A 17,995-nucleotide genomic window follows, 5' to 3' on the forward strand; every position below is an offset into this window, starting at 1 on the left:
CTCTAAATACTGCTTTTGCTGTATCCAATAAATTTTGGTTTCTTGTGTTTTCATTTTCATTTGCTCAAGACACTTTTTTGTTTTCCCCATTGATTTCTTACTGACTCATTGGTTGTTTAGGAATCCGTTGCTTACTTTCCACATGTTTATGAATTTTCCAGTTTTATTATGATGGATTTCCAGTTTCATACCATTGCAGTCAAAAAGATGTTTGATATGGGCTTTAATTTTCTTAAATTTTCAAAATTTGGTTTATGTCCTAACATATGACCTGTTTTGTGTATGATTGAGAAGAATATGTATTCTGCTACTATTTTTTAAATGTTTCTTTTTGAGCGATAAAGAGTGTGAACGAGGGAGGGGCAGAGAAAGAGGAAGACACAGAATCCAAAGCAGGCTCCAGGCTCTGAGCTGTCAGCACAGAGCCCAACACGGGGCTCAAACCCACAAACGTTGAGATCATGACCTGAGCCAAAGTCAGACGCTTAACCAACTGAGCCACCCAGGCACCCCTGCATTCTGCTACTACTTGACAGACTCTTTGGCATATGTCTTTTGGGTCCATTTGGTCTATTGTGTTTTTCAAGTCCAGTCTTTATTTGCTGTCTGGATGATCTATCCATTGTTAAAAAGTGGCTACTAACATACCTACTACTATTACACTGCCTTCTAATTCTTCCTTCAGATATAGTATTTGCTTTACATATTTCGTTGCTCCAGTGTTGGAAATATACATATTTATAATTATAATCTCACAAGGAATCAGTCCCCTTATCATTTTTAATGACCTTTTTTCTCTTTACAAATTTTTACGTATTTTATGTAAGAATGGTCACTCCTGCTCTTTTTCGGTTATATTTTTGTGGACTATTATTTTCCAGCACTTTACTTTCAGATGTGTTTGTTTAAAGCTAAAATCAGTCTCTTGTTGACAGCAGATAGTTGAATATTAGTATTGATTGTTTTTTTTTTTCTTCCTTTGAATTTAGTAAGAATGTTTAAGTTCATATATTATTGGCAATGAATCTCAGACTTAAATAACAATCTGCATCCAGTAGTTTTTTTGGTAACATGGAATGGGTATAGCCAGATCTTAAGTCATTTTAATTTTGTGTTAAATTAATATTTATAACACATGGTGTTCCTGAATGCACATAAAACATTTTCCTGGAATTATTTTGTTTTTAATACCATCACCCCTTTTAACAAATTTTGAAAAGGTATGAAAGTTGGGCCTAGGGAGGGGAACTTCAGTTCAGTTCAATCTTTATATGTCATGAGTCGTCATTCTTTCTCATTTGATAATCATGACTCTGACTGTAGTTGTCATTTTTAGTTAGTTTTAACATGACAAAATTAACAAATTACTATTCATATAGGCTTCTCAGCTTGCACGGATTATGAATTGTAAGTGAAATGAAGGAGCATTTCTAGTTGACAAACGGATCCACAGGTAATACAGTGTCTTTAAATTAAGCTTGTGACAATTAAACCAATAAACATAGCAATGAAGAAACTGTCTACAAAGTACAACCATGGAATGTTCATTCAATATATGCTGGAATCTGTAGTTTAAGGAAAAGAGTAAAATTACTTGAAGTAGAACAAATGGTAACCAGTTATCAAGAAAACAGGTAACAGACTTGGGCAAGAGGGATTTTTTTTAGAGTGCTCAGTATAACTGGAGTGGATGAAAAGGGAAAATATAAGATAGTCTCATTTATATAGGAAGTCATCCTAACAGCTTGTACCAATGTAGTCACTTCTGACCAAAGTTTATAAAAGCCATAAATAAAATAATCACCATGGAAGATGACAGCCAGTAACTCTGAATACCAGTAAATAAAGGACATTGACTAAAATAAACACTCAGTTCTAGTAGATGGCTGGGTCTCCCAAACATAAGCAAGGACTGAAATCCAAATTAAAATTACTGTGAAGAAGTAAAATAGAATAGTTTTGGCCTGTAAATACAAGCTTGGTGGGTTTAGAGAAATTCAGATAATAATCTGTACAAGCTCTCAGGAAAACTGGATAAAGCAAAAAGCCCTAAGTCACAGAAATAATTGGAGTAAATAGGCAGAAGTGATATTTAGTAAATGTAATACCCAAAAGTGCAAAATCCCTGAAGTAGGAAGGATATAATTGGAAATGTTTAGTAAAAGATCAATGAATGCTGATGAAATGCAAAAATACTTCATAAAATTTTGATAGGTGTTTTTTCTTCTCATCCCTAGTGTGAGGATATTTAGTAATGTTTTCCCAAGTGTAATCAAGGATAGAAGACACTTACCATATAGGGGATGACTTCCTTGATTTAACTGATACTGCATGACCAATTCTCTGTAGAAAGAGCAATTAATGTTTTTTAGTCGAATATCAGAAGGCCTGCCGAAATACATATGATAAAACACTGCTTCATTTTATCTACTATCCTATGCTTTCTCCAATAGGTCCTTCGTGGCTGATGACCTTCCAATTTCAATTCTACTGCCTTGAGTTATCTTACTTTTGGTACCAGGCATACTCAACTGCTATGTGACTAAATTCTGAGGCACCAAGACTCTTGGCTTACCCACTAAGACCCTGGCACTGGCTGCCAGACCAGACACCTGCTGTGCCCAGCCCCACGGGACCACAGAGAGACGGGCAACTCCCTAAGCACTTTTTGTTTTTTTTCTAATCTGATTTACCACACTATGTCTTTTGTTTGAGGATTTAATCCACTTACATCAAGGTAACATTTGATATTAAGGTAACTTTTGATATTAAGATAATATAGTAATGTTATTAATTATAGTATTCTTTATCAGTACTCTGGGTATAACATTCAACTTCACTGGCGGAGAAATCCTCTGACAGTCTTTTGGGGGCTCCTTTGTTATGTCATAGTTGCTTTTCCCTTGGTAATTTAAAAAATTGGGGTGGTGTTTTGTTTGCTTATTTTGCTTTGTTTTGTTTTGGTCTTTGGCTTTTGCTAATTTCATTATAAGATGTCTCAGTGTAGATTTTTTACACTCAATCTACTTGGGGTTCTTTGGACTTCACAGTTATGCACCCCCAGACTTGAGAACTTTCCCCCCATTATTTATTTATATAGATATTCTGCCCCTTCTCATCTCCCTCCTTCTGGGACTTTAGGGACTCTAGAATACTGGTTAGTGTATCTTGGTTAGCTTGGTGGGATCCTCAGGTCCCTTTGGTTTCCCTTCCTCCCTCCCTCTCTCCTCTCCCTCTCTCACTCCCTCTCTCCTTCTGTCTCCCCTTCCTTCCTCCCTCCTTTCCTTCCTTCCTTCCTCCCTCCTGCTCCCCCTCCCTCCCTCCCTCCCTCCCTCCCCCTTCCGTCCCTCCCTCCCTCCCTCCCTTCGTTCCTCTTCTTCCTCTTTCTCTTCCCCTTTCCCTTTCTCTTTGTCTTCTTTCCTGCCTTCCTTTCTTCCTTCCTTTCTTTTCTTGTCAGTCATCCGACTGGATAAATTCAAGTGAGCTGTTCTCAAGCTCACTGATTGTTTCTTTTGCTTGACCGATCTAGTTTTGAACCTCTCTAGTGACATTTTCACTTACTATTATATTCTTCTCGTCCAGCATTTCTGTTTTTGTTTGTTTGTTTTTTTGTGTGCTTGTTTGTGTGTTTGTTTTGTTTTGGCTGAGCTTCTCATTTTGTTTGTATATTATCTTCCTGTTTTCATTTAGTTGTCTATGTTTTCTTATAATACACTGAGCTACGTAATATAATTATTTTGAATTCTTTATCAGGCAGTTAGCATATTTCCACTTCTCTTGTGTTAGATATTGGAAATGTGTTTTCTTCCCTTAGCTGTGTCGTTTCTTTTTATTCTTCATGTTCCTAGTAGATTTCTTTTTTTTTTTTTTTCCTATATACTGGCTTTGTTCTTTGAGGAATCCGTTACCATTTCTTCTGGTCTTTACAAATTGGTTTTAAATGGCAGAGTCTTTCCTGGTTATCTGTGTTCAATATGAAATGAGATGGACCCTAGGAGAGTGTGCTGTAAGGGTGGGTAAAGCCTTTACTATAAAGTTCTTTATAGATTTTGGATGCTCACCCTTTATCTGATATGTCATTTGCAAATATCTTTTCCCATTCTGTCTGTTGCCTTTTAGTTTTCGTTTTTTCCTTTGCAATGCAGCAGATTTTAATCTTGATGAGGTCCCAAAAATTCATTTTTGCTTTCAGTTCTCTTGCCTTTGTAGATGTGTTGAGCAAGCTGTTACTGTGGCTGAGGTCAAAGAGGTTGTTGCCTGCTTTCTCCTCTAGGGTTTTGATGGTTTCCTGTCTCACATTTAGATCTTTCATCCATTTTGAGTTTATTTTTGTGTATGGTGTAGGAAAGTGGTCTAGTTTCATTCTCCTGCATACTGCTGTCCAGTTCTCCCAGCACCATTTGCTGAAGAGACTGTCTTTTTTCCATTGGATGTTGTTTCCTGCTTTTTCAAAGATCAGTTGGGTCCAATTCTGGGTTCTCTATTCTATTACATTGGTCTGTGTGTGTCTGTTGCTGTGCCAGTACCATGCTGTCTTGATGATTCCAGCTTTGTAGTAGAAGCTAAAGTCTGGGATTATGATGCCCCCCATTTGGGTTTTCTTCTTCAATATTACTTTGGCTATTTGGGGTCTTTTGTGTTTCCACACAAGTTTTAGGATTGTTGTTCCAGCTTTGAGAAGAATGCCAGTGAAATTTTGACTGGGATTGCATTGAATGCGTAGATTGCTTTGGGTAGTATTGACATTTTAACAATATTTATTCTTCCTATCCATAAGCACTTCACACCAGTCAGAGTGGCTAAAATGAACAAATCAGGAAACTACAGATCCTGGTGAGGATGTGGAGAAATGGGAATCTTATTGCACTGTTGATGGGAAAGCAAACTGGTGCAGCCACTCTGGAAAGCAGCGTGGAAGTTCCACAAAAAATTAAAAATAGAACTATCCTATGACCCAGCAATAGCACTGCTAGGAACTTACCCAAGGGATACAGGAGTGGTGATGCATAGGGGCATAGGATGCATGGGGAACAAAACTTGTACCCCAATGTTTATAGCAGCACCTTCAACAATAGCCAAATTATGGAAAGAGCCTAAATGTACATCAGCTGATGAATGGATAAAGAAGATGTGGTCTGTGTGTGTGTGTGTGTGTGTGTGTGTGTGTGTGTGTACACACAATGGAATACTACCTGGCAAAGAGAGAATGGAATCATGCCATGTGCAACAACATGGATGGAACTGGAAGGTATTATGCTGAGTGAAATAAGTCAGTCAGAGAAAGACAGATATCATATGTTTTCACTCATACGTGGATTTTGAGAAACTTAACAGGAGACCGTGGGGGAAGGAAAGGGGAAAAAATAGTTGCAAACAGAGAGGGAGGGAGGCACACCATAAGAGACAAATACAGAGAACAAACAGGGTTGATGGGAGGATGGGGAAGAGGGGGAAATGGGTGATGGCCACTGAGGAATGCACTTGTTGGGATCAGCACTGGGTGTTTTCTGTAAGCCAATCTGACAATAAATTTATTTAAAAAATAAAATAATTTTTCTTTGATGGGGCTTATTTAGATTTCTAGCAAATATATAAGAAGTAGAGAAGTCAAAGTTTGTCTATAAGATGGTAGATGAAAATTTAAGACATTTATCCAAATGAATAACAACATATATTTTAACTGTATTTTCTGAGAATTTAGATGATGAAGGCTAATAAATAAAATCTCCAACTTTTAATGATTGTGGGCCCTGTTCATGGGCTCTCAACGAATCCATACTTTAACATTTACCATGTTCAGAATGACTTGGCCAAACTTCAAAGCATGGGCTTTGTTTCTGCCTCGAGTATAAATTATACATCTGCCTCATGGACAAATAACCTAAAAAAAATGTTTTTTCAAACATGAAATAAACCTCCCTAAATTCCTATGAAACTAAAGCCATACAGGCTTGCACATAGTAAAAGCTTAAGATAAAGTCTGTAGCTTTCTGGAATGTCTTTCATCATGATGATCTGTAACTCTTTGGGTAAAACACATATAGAACCTTACACAAAATGTTCCTTAGCTGGAGAACTCTCTTTGTGAAAATTATATATCCTGAGGAGCTGTCTTTTGCACATATGGGACAATATCCTTAATCTTAAGAGATAAGGGGTTGTCTTTATACAATAATTTAGGAATTTTCTAAAGACTCTGCACACAATAATTATATAGTTATACATTGAGTTAACCCAGAGACGGCAAGATATGCACGATTGTTGAATTTAGAGATAGAGTGTATCTATTTTTAAATTATATTTTATTTTTTCATAATTGATAACATTTCACCAACGAAGTCATTTTAAGAACAGTGACTTTAAACACTACTACATTAAAAATAATTTATATAAAAATTAGTATACCAACTCTGAGTAATAAACATTTTTTTCAGTTTTCATTTTTGTTGCTGTTAATAAACTGAAATTACCACTCTTGAATTTTCAGCTGAAGATATGCAAAAGGAAATGTAAGGTACAAGATTAGTAAATCTGTATTTTTGTCTCAGATATCAGACGTATATTACTTAAATCTATGTAAGTTAAGATATCAAATGTAAACATTCTAGGGTTTTCAAAGATTAAGTACTTGGCATTAATGTCTGCTAAATGCCACCTCTTCATATTTACCAAGAGAGAAGGGAAGACAACTCATATGGTACTTTTTAGAGTTGAGATTCTTTAAAATGGAATTTTAATGATTTGGACTAGGAAAATTTTTTTTAGAAATTGATACTTTTAATATGAAATCTCAGGCTCAATTGTTTAAGCATCTGACTTTGACTCGGGTATGATCTCAACGGTTTGTGAGTTTGAGTCGCTCATTGGATGAGGTCTTTTCCCACTTTGTGTGAGCATGAACCCTGCTCCAGGTTAGCATGAGCCTGCTCTGTGTTGAGTACCAGCCCTTGAGCTACACTCTGGGTGACTTCAAACCTGCTCTGGGTGAACTCAAGCCCTGATCTGGGGTGAGCTTCAGTCTTGCTCTGAATGATCTCTAGCTCACTCCTGGTAAACACAAGCCCTGCTCTATGTGATCTTGTGCCCTGCTGCATGTGACCTCGTGCCCTGCTCCTAGTGACCTCGAGCCCCGCTCTGGGTGAACACAAGTTCTGCTGCAGGTAAGTTCCTGTCCTGTTCTCAGTGACCTTGTGCCCTGCTCTAGGTGACCTCAAGCCCAGCTCCAGGTGAGCTGAAGCCCTATTCCAAATAAGCTGAAGTCCCATATCTAATGGGCCTGTGTCCTAATTCAGGTGAGCTCATAACCTGCTCTGTATGAGCTCAGACTCCATTAAGGTAAGTTTCTGCTCTACTCCGGTTGAGTCATGCCCCTCTGCTTGTGAGCTCATGCCCTACATTGTGTGACCTTGTGCCCTGCTCTGGGTCACCGATAAACCTGCTCTGGATGACTTCTATCCTGGTCCAGTTAAACCTGTGACCTGCTCAGGGTGAGCACAAACCCCTCTCAGGGTAAGCACAAGCCCAGTTATGGGTGGGCATGAGCCCCACACTGAGTTAGAGTGGGCCTACAAAAGCTAAATATGAGCCCTGGTTCAGGTGACCTCATGCCCTGGTATGTTTGAACTCATGTCCTTTGATTCATTGTCTTTTGAGCTCAAGTCCCGCTCCCAGTGAGCATGAGTCCTGCTCCTGGTGGGCTTGAGTCCTGCTCTGGATGAGCTCAATCCCCATTCTGAGTGAGCTCCAGCAGCCCTCTGGCTAAATACAGACCTTGCTCCGTGTGACCTCATACCACCCTCCGGGTGACCATGAGCTCCACTTAGGGTTGAGTTCATGCTCCACTCCAGGTGAGCACCAGCCCCGCTCGGGGTGTCAACATGCTCCACTCTGGGCAACCTCAAGCCCCTTTTTGCTTAAGCATGGACACTTTTCCCAGTGACCTGGAGCCCCTCTCCAGTTGAGCACAAGACCTTCTCTGGTGAGTTTGTCTTGCTCCAGGTGACCTCAGGCCCTGCTCAGATTTTGCACCAGTCCCACTTCTCGTGAGCACGTGCCCTCTTCTGTGTGACCTTGTGCCCCACTCAGCAGAACCTCCAGACCAATACTGGGTGATCTCTAGCTCAGCTCCTAATGAATAATCTCGTGTCCCACTGCAGTTGAGCAAAGCCTAGTTTGGGGTGACCTTGAATCCCACTCCCAGTGAACTTGTTTTTAGCTCCACATGACCTCGTGCTTCACTCCAGGCGCACTCGAGCCATGCTTGAGTTCAGCCCATGTTCTGGGTGACCTTGTGCCTGTCTCCAATTGAAATGAGCCCTGCTTGATATGCCTTCTTCCCTGCTCTGGGTGACCTTGACCCCCACACCTGGTGAGCTCATGCCACACTTTGGGTGTACTGAAGCCTTTCTCAGAGTGAGAGGTAGCCATCCCCAGGTGAGTGTGAGCCCAGTTTTGATGAGCCTGTGTTATGCTCTGGGTGACCTCATGCCAGGTGATCTCAAGACTCTGTCTTGGTGAGCTTGTCTCACTCTCTATGTGGCCTCAGACCCCACTCGGGTTTTGCCCCAGCCCCACTTCTGCTGAGCACGTGTCCCTTTCTCTGTGAGCGAGGGCCACTGCCCAGGTGAGCTCCAGGTGCCCTGCAAGTGAGCTTGAGTCTTCTTCACATTACCAAGGGCCCCTCTCTTTATGATTCTGTGCTCTGCTGCAGGGACCTTCAAGGGGCGCTTGCTGTGACCTCGTGTCCCTCTGCAGGTAGCTCAAGTTATGTTCCAAGGGACATGGAGTCCTGCTCCTGGTGAGTTCAAGCCCTGCTCCAGGGGATCGGTAAGCCCACTCCAGCTAACCCCGTGCCCCTCTCTGATGACCTGCTTCCCTTCTCAGTGAGACCTTGCCCCACACCAGGGGGAACTCAAGTCCTGATCCACCTGGCTGGTGCCCCACTTCTAGTGAATGCCTCTGAAGCTCTGGGTGAGTTCGTGCCAACCGTTGTGTGTCCTTGTGCCCCTCCGCTGGGGTGATCTGGGGCCCCAGTCAGTTTGACCCGGAGCTCCGCTCTGGAGGACCTGTTCCCTGCTCTGTATGAGGTTCTGACCAGCTCCAGATGACTTCCCGCCCCACTGAGTGTGAACTGGAGCTGCAGTCCAGGGGACCTGAGGCCCTGCTCCAAGTGGCCTGGAGCCCAGCTGCTGATATGCTCATGCCCTGTTCAAAGTGTACACACTGGTGCACTTGAGAGCCACATCCGGTGGGCGTGGGGGTGCACGTCTAGTCATGCCCCAGGTCAGCACCTGCCCTGTTGTGTGTGAGCTAGTGCCACACTCTAGGTGTGCTCAAGCCCTGATTCGGGTGACATGAGCCCTTGTTCCTTAGGATTTTGTGCTCCACTCCAGGTGCCTAGAAGCCTGACTCCCTGTGACCTGGTGACCCAGCCCAGAGGAGCACAAACTCTGCTGAGGGTGAGCTCGAGCTCCTCTCCAGTTGAGAAGAAGCCTTTGTCTCATTGAGGACACGGCTTGATCCTGATGACCTCGAGTCCCAGTCCAGGTTAGCAGTGTGCCACTTTGAGTGACCTCAAGTCCCGCTCCTAGTGAACCTGTGCCCCACTTTAGGTGACCTTGAGCCCCATTCCTGGTGAGCTGAGCCCTGATTCATGTGTACATAGTTGTGCAGGTGACCTTGAGACCCACATCTGATTGGGGGGAGTCGATGAGCCCCCCTCCGGTGTCATCTGAGCTGGTGACCTGCTTCATGACCTCGTGACCTGCCCCAAGTGACCTCCAGCCCGGCTCCAGCGTCCAGAGTCGTGTTCTGGGTTAGCCCCAGCCCCCATGCGGTTGAGCACCAGCTCTGCTGCCTGTGACTTCCTGCTTAGCTCCAGGTGACATCGAGCCCCACTCAGGTGGGTTGGTGCCTAGCTCCATGTGAGCTCGAGGCTCGCTCCACTTGACCTCAAGACCTGTTCCGTATGAGCTCAAGTCCTGCTCCAGGTGGCCAGAGCCCAGCTCCTAGAGGGCTCAGGCCCTGATTCAAGTGTACACAGTTGTGAGTGTGGCCTTGAGATCCGCCCCTGCTGTGGTGACTTCGAGCCGTGCTTCAGTGACCTGGTGCTCCATTCTGTGTGAGCTAGTGCCACACTCTAGGCAAACTGAAGCCCTGACCAGGGCAAACACGGGCCCTCCCTCCCTGTTGTTTTGTGCTCCACTCCCAGTGCACGAAGCCTCACTCCCTGTGACCTGGTGACCCTCCCTGTAGGAACTCCAGTCATGCCAAGGGTGACCTGGAGCCCCTCTCCAGTGGAGCATGAGATTTGCTTTGGGTGAGCACGTGCCCTGATCTGGGTGACCTCGAGTCCTGCTCCAAGTGAACTCACACCCTCTCTCCATGACTGCGAGTCCTGCTTCAGATCACCTGAAGACCCGCTCACTAGAACCTCCAGACCCTCACTGGGTGAACTCATGCCTGCTCCTTGGGGACCTCCTGACCCACTCAGCCGTACAGCCTGACCCACTGCTGACCCTGAGAGGAGCTGACAATGAATTTGGGTCCTGCTCCAACGGACCTGGAACCTCGCTCCCAGTGAGCTCCTGGAACCCTCTGGGTGACCTCAATCCCTGCTCAGGGTGACCTTGACCCGTCTCCAGGTGGAGCAGGAACCCCGCTCCATAAGATTCGGTGCTCCACTCTGGGTGACCTGGATCCCCACTCCAGGTGAGCTGGATTTACTCTTTGTGGTAATCCCCGCCCTTTCTGCCCAAGCTCATGCCTTGCTCCCCGTGACCTAGAGCGCCTCACCTGCACAGTTCCCTTCCCAGCTGACGTGGACCAGGACCTTTACTGGGGCATCTCCAGTCATGCACTAGGTAAACTCCTGCCCTGCTCTAGGTGACCTTCTAGCTCAGGACATGGGGAACTGGTGTTCCTCTGGACTTTGGCAAGACTTTTCCAGGTGACCTCGAATCCACCTCCTGGTGACCTCGAGCCTTGCTCCTGAGGACCTCAAACTGCTGCTCGTGATGTGTTCTGCGCTGTGGGACCTAGATCCCCACTCAGCTTAGTCCTGAAACTGGTTTTGAGTGAACTTCTACCCAGTTCTGGTTGGCCTCGGACCCAGCTCTTTGTGACCTTGTGCCACCCTTCCAGTGTATTAAGGCCTTTGGATTAAGGTTATTCCAAACAACAGGTGGCCTGAGCCCCACTTCTGTGACTTCCTGTGCCACTTTGGGAGACCTCATGGTCTATTCTATGTGACCTCAAGGCACAACCCATGATCAAGTGGGATTTATTCCAAGGAAACAAGGATGGTTTGACATTCACAAATCAAAGATACACTACGATAATAAAATAAAGGATAAAAATCCTAATATTTTTGAATTGCAAATAGTTTGCATCTGACTTTATTACTCCAACTATAATAGGAAAGAACACATCTTATTTAAGTTGGTATTAAAAAAATATGGCAAGGGGCGCCTGGCTGGCTCAGTCGGTTGAGCGTCCGACTTCGGCTCAGATCACGATCTCACGGTCCGTGAGTTCGAGCCCCGCGTCAGGCTCTGTGCTGAAACGCCCCCTCTCCCAAAATCATCACCAATAAAGTGTCAGCCACAAACCCATATGCATGCCGTTTTATAAACAGACACGCGATACCAAGTTAGAAGTCCCTTTTAATTAACCAAAAAAAAAAAAAAAAAAAAAAAAAAAAGTCTAGTAACGTAAGAGACTCCAGAACAAGTTGGAAATTGTGTACCATTGGAGTAAGATACAAACATAATACACTTGTCAATCAATCCCTGGGAAAATGATGGATATGGGGGAAGGGGGGGGGGGAAACAATTCAATCTAAAGATTTTAAGAATGAGACTCTAAAATGGAAGAAAAATATAATGCACTGATATTCTAACACAAAGACATCAACTGATGCAAAATGCAGATGGCAACAGAAATCCCAGGCTGGCTGAACCTATGTGAGTTCTGGTATGAGAGAGGCCACAGAAATAAAAAGGATGGAAGGTTTTCGCCTCCCACTGGCAAGACTACTGAAAATCAAAGAAATACCAATTGATGATACATTATGTAACTGATTTTATAAAAGTTCTTGTATTACATTTTTTCCATATAGTATGGATAACTCCTCATGCTCAAGTAAGTCAGGAGAACTAAGGTGCCCAAAGAATATCTAAAAGCTAAGAACAGGAGGTGGATCCAACATGGCTGAGAAGCAGGAAGACTTGAAGTTCCCTCATCCCTCAAACACAGCAGTGTTGAGGGCAAAGGACTTTGAATTCCAAGAGTCCGGGCTACAGAGTGACAAAGACATTTCCAGGGACCTGGCAGGGATAGATACATGACTCTGAACTGGGAGAGATAAAATGGTCTGTGTAGCCATGGATGGGAGGGATCCCCTTCTGCAGAGAGACAAAAGGAAGAGGAAGAGAGGCTGGGAAGGTGTAAGTGCACCTGAGCAAGAGAAAAACCACCGACCAGGACGGGCAAAGATCCAATTTCTAACCGTGGGGCTTTCTCTGGCCTGGGGCCAGCTGCCCTTTTGTGCACGTGGGGAGAAGGGGATTCAGTCTCGGCCTCACTACCTAGTTCAGAGACTCAGTCTGGAGTGGGAGAAAGCAATCCCCTTCTTGGAGTGCTGTGGGAAGAAGGTTTATAACCGTTCAAAGGAAAATGACTGCCTGCACCCGCCAGCCAGAGGCAATATATCAGTGGCACAGACTGGCGCTTCCTTGGAACTGGGGCGCATGCAGGGGGACCCTTTAAGACATCAAGGTTTAAGTCCCAGTCAAGTACCAAGGAGATGTGGGAGTCAGCGGAGCGGGACAAACCGCACACAGCATTGAGGCAACGCAGAGTGGCTCTTCCCTGGAACCCACGAGTGTGGAGGGGCACCCCTTAAGACATCAGTGTTTAAATCCCAGCTGACCGCCAGGGAGGTATGGGAGTTGGCAGAGCAGGACAAACAGCCTGGTTCACGCACACGGCACTGCAAGGACGGCCTAACAGACTGGTTTGGGACACTCACGCCGTGGAGGAGAGACTGGGGTGTCATCCTTTTTCTCCCCATCACCAATAAGGTGGGGCTTCAGGGAACAGACAGTGGCCGCCCACAGTGGAGGCGAGACCCACCGACACCGAACCACACACCTCCGTGCCTGGTAACTGCATCATCTACCAGAGCAGGATTGGCATTGACCAACCAGACAGCCCCTCCTCCAGACCAGCACTGCCACCAGTTCCAACGCACCCGATGGTTTTGCATTTCCTGATTTAATTTTTGGACATTTCTTATTATACATGATTTTTTTTCTTCCTTTTCTCCTTCTTATTTCTTCCCACCTCCAGTCTGATTATTGTTGGTATGTTTCAGCAGACATATTTAATCTATTCTCTTATGCCTATTCTACATGTCCTTCTTTATTTTCTTCTCTCTCTCTCTGGATTAAGCCCTAGAGTTCCTCTGCCTGCTCAATTTTCCTTTCTTTTCTTTTTTCCCTGCCTCTCATTTCTCTTTGTATGGGTAAGGCCTCTTCTACCAACACCACCCCCACCCCAAAGATTGGCTAGAACTGGTGTTTTGGGTGTTTTTTTTTTTTTTAAGTTCTCTTTGTTCGTTTCCTTTTCCAGGGGTACATCAATGAAGAAATCAAAGCCTGGTGGGGGGTCCAAAACATCATTATGAGTAGGGAGATAAAGCAACCAGAGTCACAACAACAGAGAGCACTTAACAGCTCTCCAAAAAACACCTCCTGAAGGGCCACACCCTGGACAGTATATGACCCCTCTCGAATACAGTAGTGCTCACAGGTGCAGCAGACACATAACAAGCTTTTAACACCCTTAATGAACAGAAAACTAGCCAAAATAATGAAACAGAAGAATTCTCCTCAAAAGAAATTCCGGGAAGAAATGACAGCTAAAGAATTGATCAAAACACATATAAGCAATATAACTGAACAAGAATTTAGAATAATAGTCAAAAGATTAATCGCTGCGCTTGAAAAAAGCACACAGGACAGCAGAGACTCTATTGCTGCAGAGACCAAGGAACTACAAAATACTCATGATGAATTAAAAAATGATGTAAATGAGGTGCAAAATAAACTAGACAGGGTGACAGTGAGGACTGAAGAGGCAGAGGGGAGATTAAGTGAAATAGAAGATAAAATCATGGAAGGAGATGAAACTGAGAAAAGGAAGAGAGAGAGACAGGGGAAGAAGGTGCACTTGAACAAATCATAGCCGAGAACTTCCCCAGTCTGGAGAAGGAGACAGACAATGAAATCCAGGATGCGCACACAACTTCCTTCAGACGTAGCAGGAATCAATATTCTCCATGAAATATAGTGAAGCTGGCAAAATACAAAGATAAAGAGAGAATTCTGGAAGCAGCTAGGGATAAACGGGCCTTAACCTAGTAGACAAACAAGGGTGGTGGCAGACCTATCTACTGAAAATGGCAGGCCAGAAGGGATTGGCAGGAAATATTCAATGTGCTGAATAGGAAAAATATGCAGCCAAGAATCCTTTATCCAGCAAGCCTCTCATTCAGCATAGAAGGAGACATAAAGATTCCCCAAACAAACAAAAACTGAAGCAGTTCATCACCAACAAACCAACCCTACAAGAGATCCTAGGGGGACTCTGTGAGTGAAATGTTGCAAAGACCACAAAGGACCAGAGACATCACCACAAGTATGAAACCTACAGATAACACAATGACACTAAATTCTTAACTTTCAATAATCACTCTGTATGTAAATGGACTAAATGATCCAATCAAAAGATATAGGGTATCAGAATATATTAAAAAAAAAAAAACAAAAAAAAAGACCCATCTATTTGCTGTCTACAAGAGACCCATTTCAGACCTGAGGACACCTTCAGATTGAAAGTGAGGGCATGGAGAGCTATCTATCATGCTACTGGAAGTCAAAAGAAAGGTACAGTAGTCAAAGTTAAATCAGACAAATTAGACTTTAAACTAAAGGCTGTAAGAGATGAAGAAGGGCATTATGCCATAATTATAGGGTCTATCTATCAGGAGGAGCTAACAATTTATAAATGTCTATGCATTCAATGTGGAGGCACCCAAATACATAACACAATAAATCACAAACATAAGCAATCTTATTGGTAAGAATGTGGTAATTGAATGGTGCTTTACTCCTCCACTTACAGCAATGGACAGATCATCTAGACAGAGAATCAATAAAGAAACAATGGCCCTGAATGATACACTGGACGAGATGGATTTGACAGGTATGTTCAGAACTTTTCATCGAAAAAACAGCAGAACACGCATTCTTCATTCTTCTTGAGTGCAAATGGAACATTCTCCAAGACAGATCACATACTGGGTCACAAAACAGCCCTCAGTAAATATAAAAGAATTGAGATCATACCGTGCACACTTTCAGATCACAATGCTATGAAACTTGAAATCAACCACAGGAAAAGGTTTGGAAAACCTCCAAATGCACGGAGGTAAAAGAATATCCTACTGAAGAATGAATTGGTCAACCTGGCAATTAGAGAAAAAACAAAAAAATATATGGAACCAAATGAAAATGAAAACACAACAGTCCAAACCCTTTGGGATGCAGCAAAGTCAATCCTAAGGGGAAAACTCATTGCAATCCAGGTCTATCTCAAGATACAAGAAAAATCCCAAATACAAAATCTAACAGCACACCAAAGGAACAAGAAGCAGAACAAAAAAGAAACCCAAGGCCAGAAGAAGAAGAGAAAGAATAAAGATAAGAGAAGAAATAAATAACATAGAATCAAAAAAAACAAAAACAAAAACAAAGAGTAGAACAGTTCAATGAAACTAGGAGCTGGTTTTTTGAAAAAATAAACAAAACTGATAAAACCCTAGCCAGACTTCTCAAAAAGAAAAGAAAGAGAAGAACCAAACAGATAGAACCAAATTGGATTAAATCCAATTTAATCCAAATTAAAATGGATTTATCACAACCACTCCCTCAGAAATATAAGCAATTATCAGAGAATACTATGAAAAATTATATGCCAACAAACTGGACAACCTGGAAGAAATGGACAAATACCTAGACACCCACACACTACCAAAACTCAAATGGGAACAAATAGAAAGTTTGAACAGACCCATAACTAGTGAAGGAATGGTATCAGTTATCAAAAATCTCCCAACAAATAAGAGTCCTGGGTCAGATGGCTTCCCAGGGGAATTCTAGCAGACATTTAAAGCAGTTAATACCTAACCTTCTCAAGCTGTTCCCAAAAATAGAAATGGAGGGAAAACTTCCAAACTCATTCTATGAAGCCAGCATTACCCTGATTGTCAAACCAGACAGAGACCCCACTAAAAAGGAGAATTACAGGCCAATATCCTTGATGAACATGGATGCAAAAATTCTCAACAAGATACTAGCAAATCGAATTCAACAGCATATAAAAAGAATTATTCGGGGCGCCTGGGTGGCGCAGTCGGTTAAGCGTCCGACTTCAGCCAGGTCACGATCTCGCGGTCCGTGAGTTCGAGCCCCGCGTCAGGCTCTGGGCTGATGGCTCGGAGCCTGGAGCCTGTTTCCGATTCTGTGTCTCTCTCTCTCTCTGCCCCTCCCCCGTTCATGCTCTGTCTCTCTGTCCCAAAAATAAATAAATAAATAAATAAAAAAAAGTTGAAAAAAAAAATTTAAAAAAATAAAAAAAATAAAAAAAAAAAAAGAATTATTCACCATGATCAAAGTGGGATTCATTCCCGGGCTGCAGGGCTGGTTCAATACTGGAAAATCAATCAATGTGGTACATCACAGTAGTGAAAGTAAGGATAAGAATCATATCATCCTGTCAAGAGATGCAGGAAAAGCATTTGACAAAATATAGCATCTTTCTTAATAAAAACCCTCAAGAAAGAGCTGGGATAGAAGGAACATACTTAAACTATGTTCATAAAAGCTATACATGAAAAGCCCACAGCTAATATCCTCAATGAGGAAAAACTGAGAGCTTTCACCCTGAGATCAGGAACACGACAGGGATGTCCACTCTCACCAACATTGTTTAACATAGTGTTGGAAGTCCCAGCATCAGCAATAAGACAAAAAAAAAAAAAAAAAAAGAAAGAAAAAAAAGAAAAAAGAAAATAAAAAAAGAAATAAAACACATCAAAATTGGCAAAGAATAAGTCAAACTGTAACTTTTTGCAGATGACAGGACACTGCATGTGGAAAACCTGACAGACTCCACCAAAAGGCTGCTAGTACTGATACATGAATTTGGCAAAGCCATAGGGTACAAAATCAATGTATAAAAATCAGTTGTATTACTATACACCAATAATGAAGCAACAGAAAGAGAATTCAAGAAAGCAATCCCATTTACAATTGCCCCAAGAACCACAAAATACCTAGGAATAAACCTAACCAAATATATAAAAGATCTGTATGCTGACAACCTTACAAAACTTATGAAGGAAACTGAAGAAGACACAAAGAAATGGAAAACATTCCATGCACATGGATTGGAAGAATAAATATTGTTAAATTGTCAATTCTAGCCCAAAGCAATCTACACATTCAGTGCAATCCCAATCAAAATTGCAACGGCATTCTTCTCAAAGCTAGAACAAACAATCCTAAAATTTGCGTGGAACCACACAAGACCCCGAACAGTCAAAGTAATATTGAAAAAGAAAACCAAAGCAGGAGGCATCACAACTCTAGACTTTAGCCCCTACTACAAAGCTGTAATCATCAAGACAGTATGGTATTGGCACAAAAACAGACACATAGGACCAATGGAATAGAACAGAGAACCCAGAATTGGACCCACAAATGCAGGGCCAAGTAATCTTTGACAAAGCAGGAGAGAGGATCCAATGGAAAAAAAAAAAAAAAAGATATGAAAAATTATATATTAGCGAATGGTGCTGCAAGAACTGGACAGCAACATGCAGAATGACACTAGACCACTTTCTTACACCATATACAAAAATAAACTCAAA

At 42.7% G+C, this 17,995-nt stretch overlaps 1 long non-coding RNA gene and 1 pseudogene across 2 annotated transcripts; one reads left to right on the forward strand and one right to left on the reverse strand.

Annotated features, from left to right (window-relative positions):
* Nucleotides 1-795: 795 nt before the first annotated feature.
* LOC131503589 (probable G-protein coupled receptor 160) overlaps nt 796-17,995 on the reverse strand; it is a 69,460-nt pseudogene continuing 52,260 nt past the window's right edge.
* Nucleotides 6,845-11,324, forward strand: LOC131503596 (uncharacterized). 2 transcript variants are annotated; one of them, XR_009257468.1, is made up of 4 exons: nt 6,845-8,797; nt 8,884-8,970; nt 9,393-9,546; nt 9,665-11,324. It is a non-coding gene; the product is annotated as an uncharacterized LOC131503596 (long non-coding RNA). The 2 variants fall into 2 exon arrangements; XR_009257467.1 differs by having other exon boundaries at nt 9,393-11,324.

The sequence above is a fragment of the Neofelis nebulosa genome, assembly GCF_028018385.1.
Source record: "Neofelis nebulosa isolate mNeoNeb1 chromosome Y unlocalized genomic scaffold, mNeoNeb1.pri SUPER_Y_unloc_2, whole genome shotgun sequence".
In the NCBI taxonomy this organism is placed as follows: domain Eukaryota; kingdom Metazoa; phylum Chordata; class Mammalia; order Carnivora; family Felidae; genus Neofelis; species Neofelis nebulosa.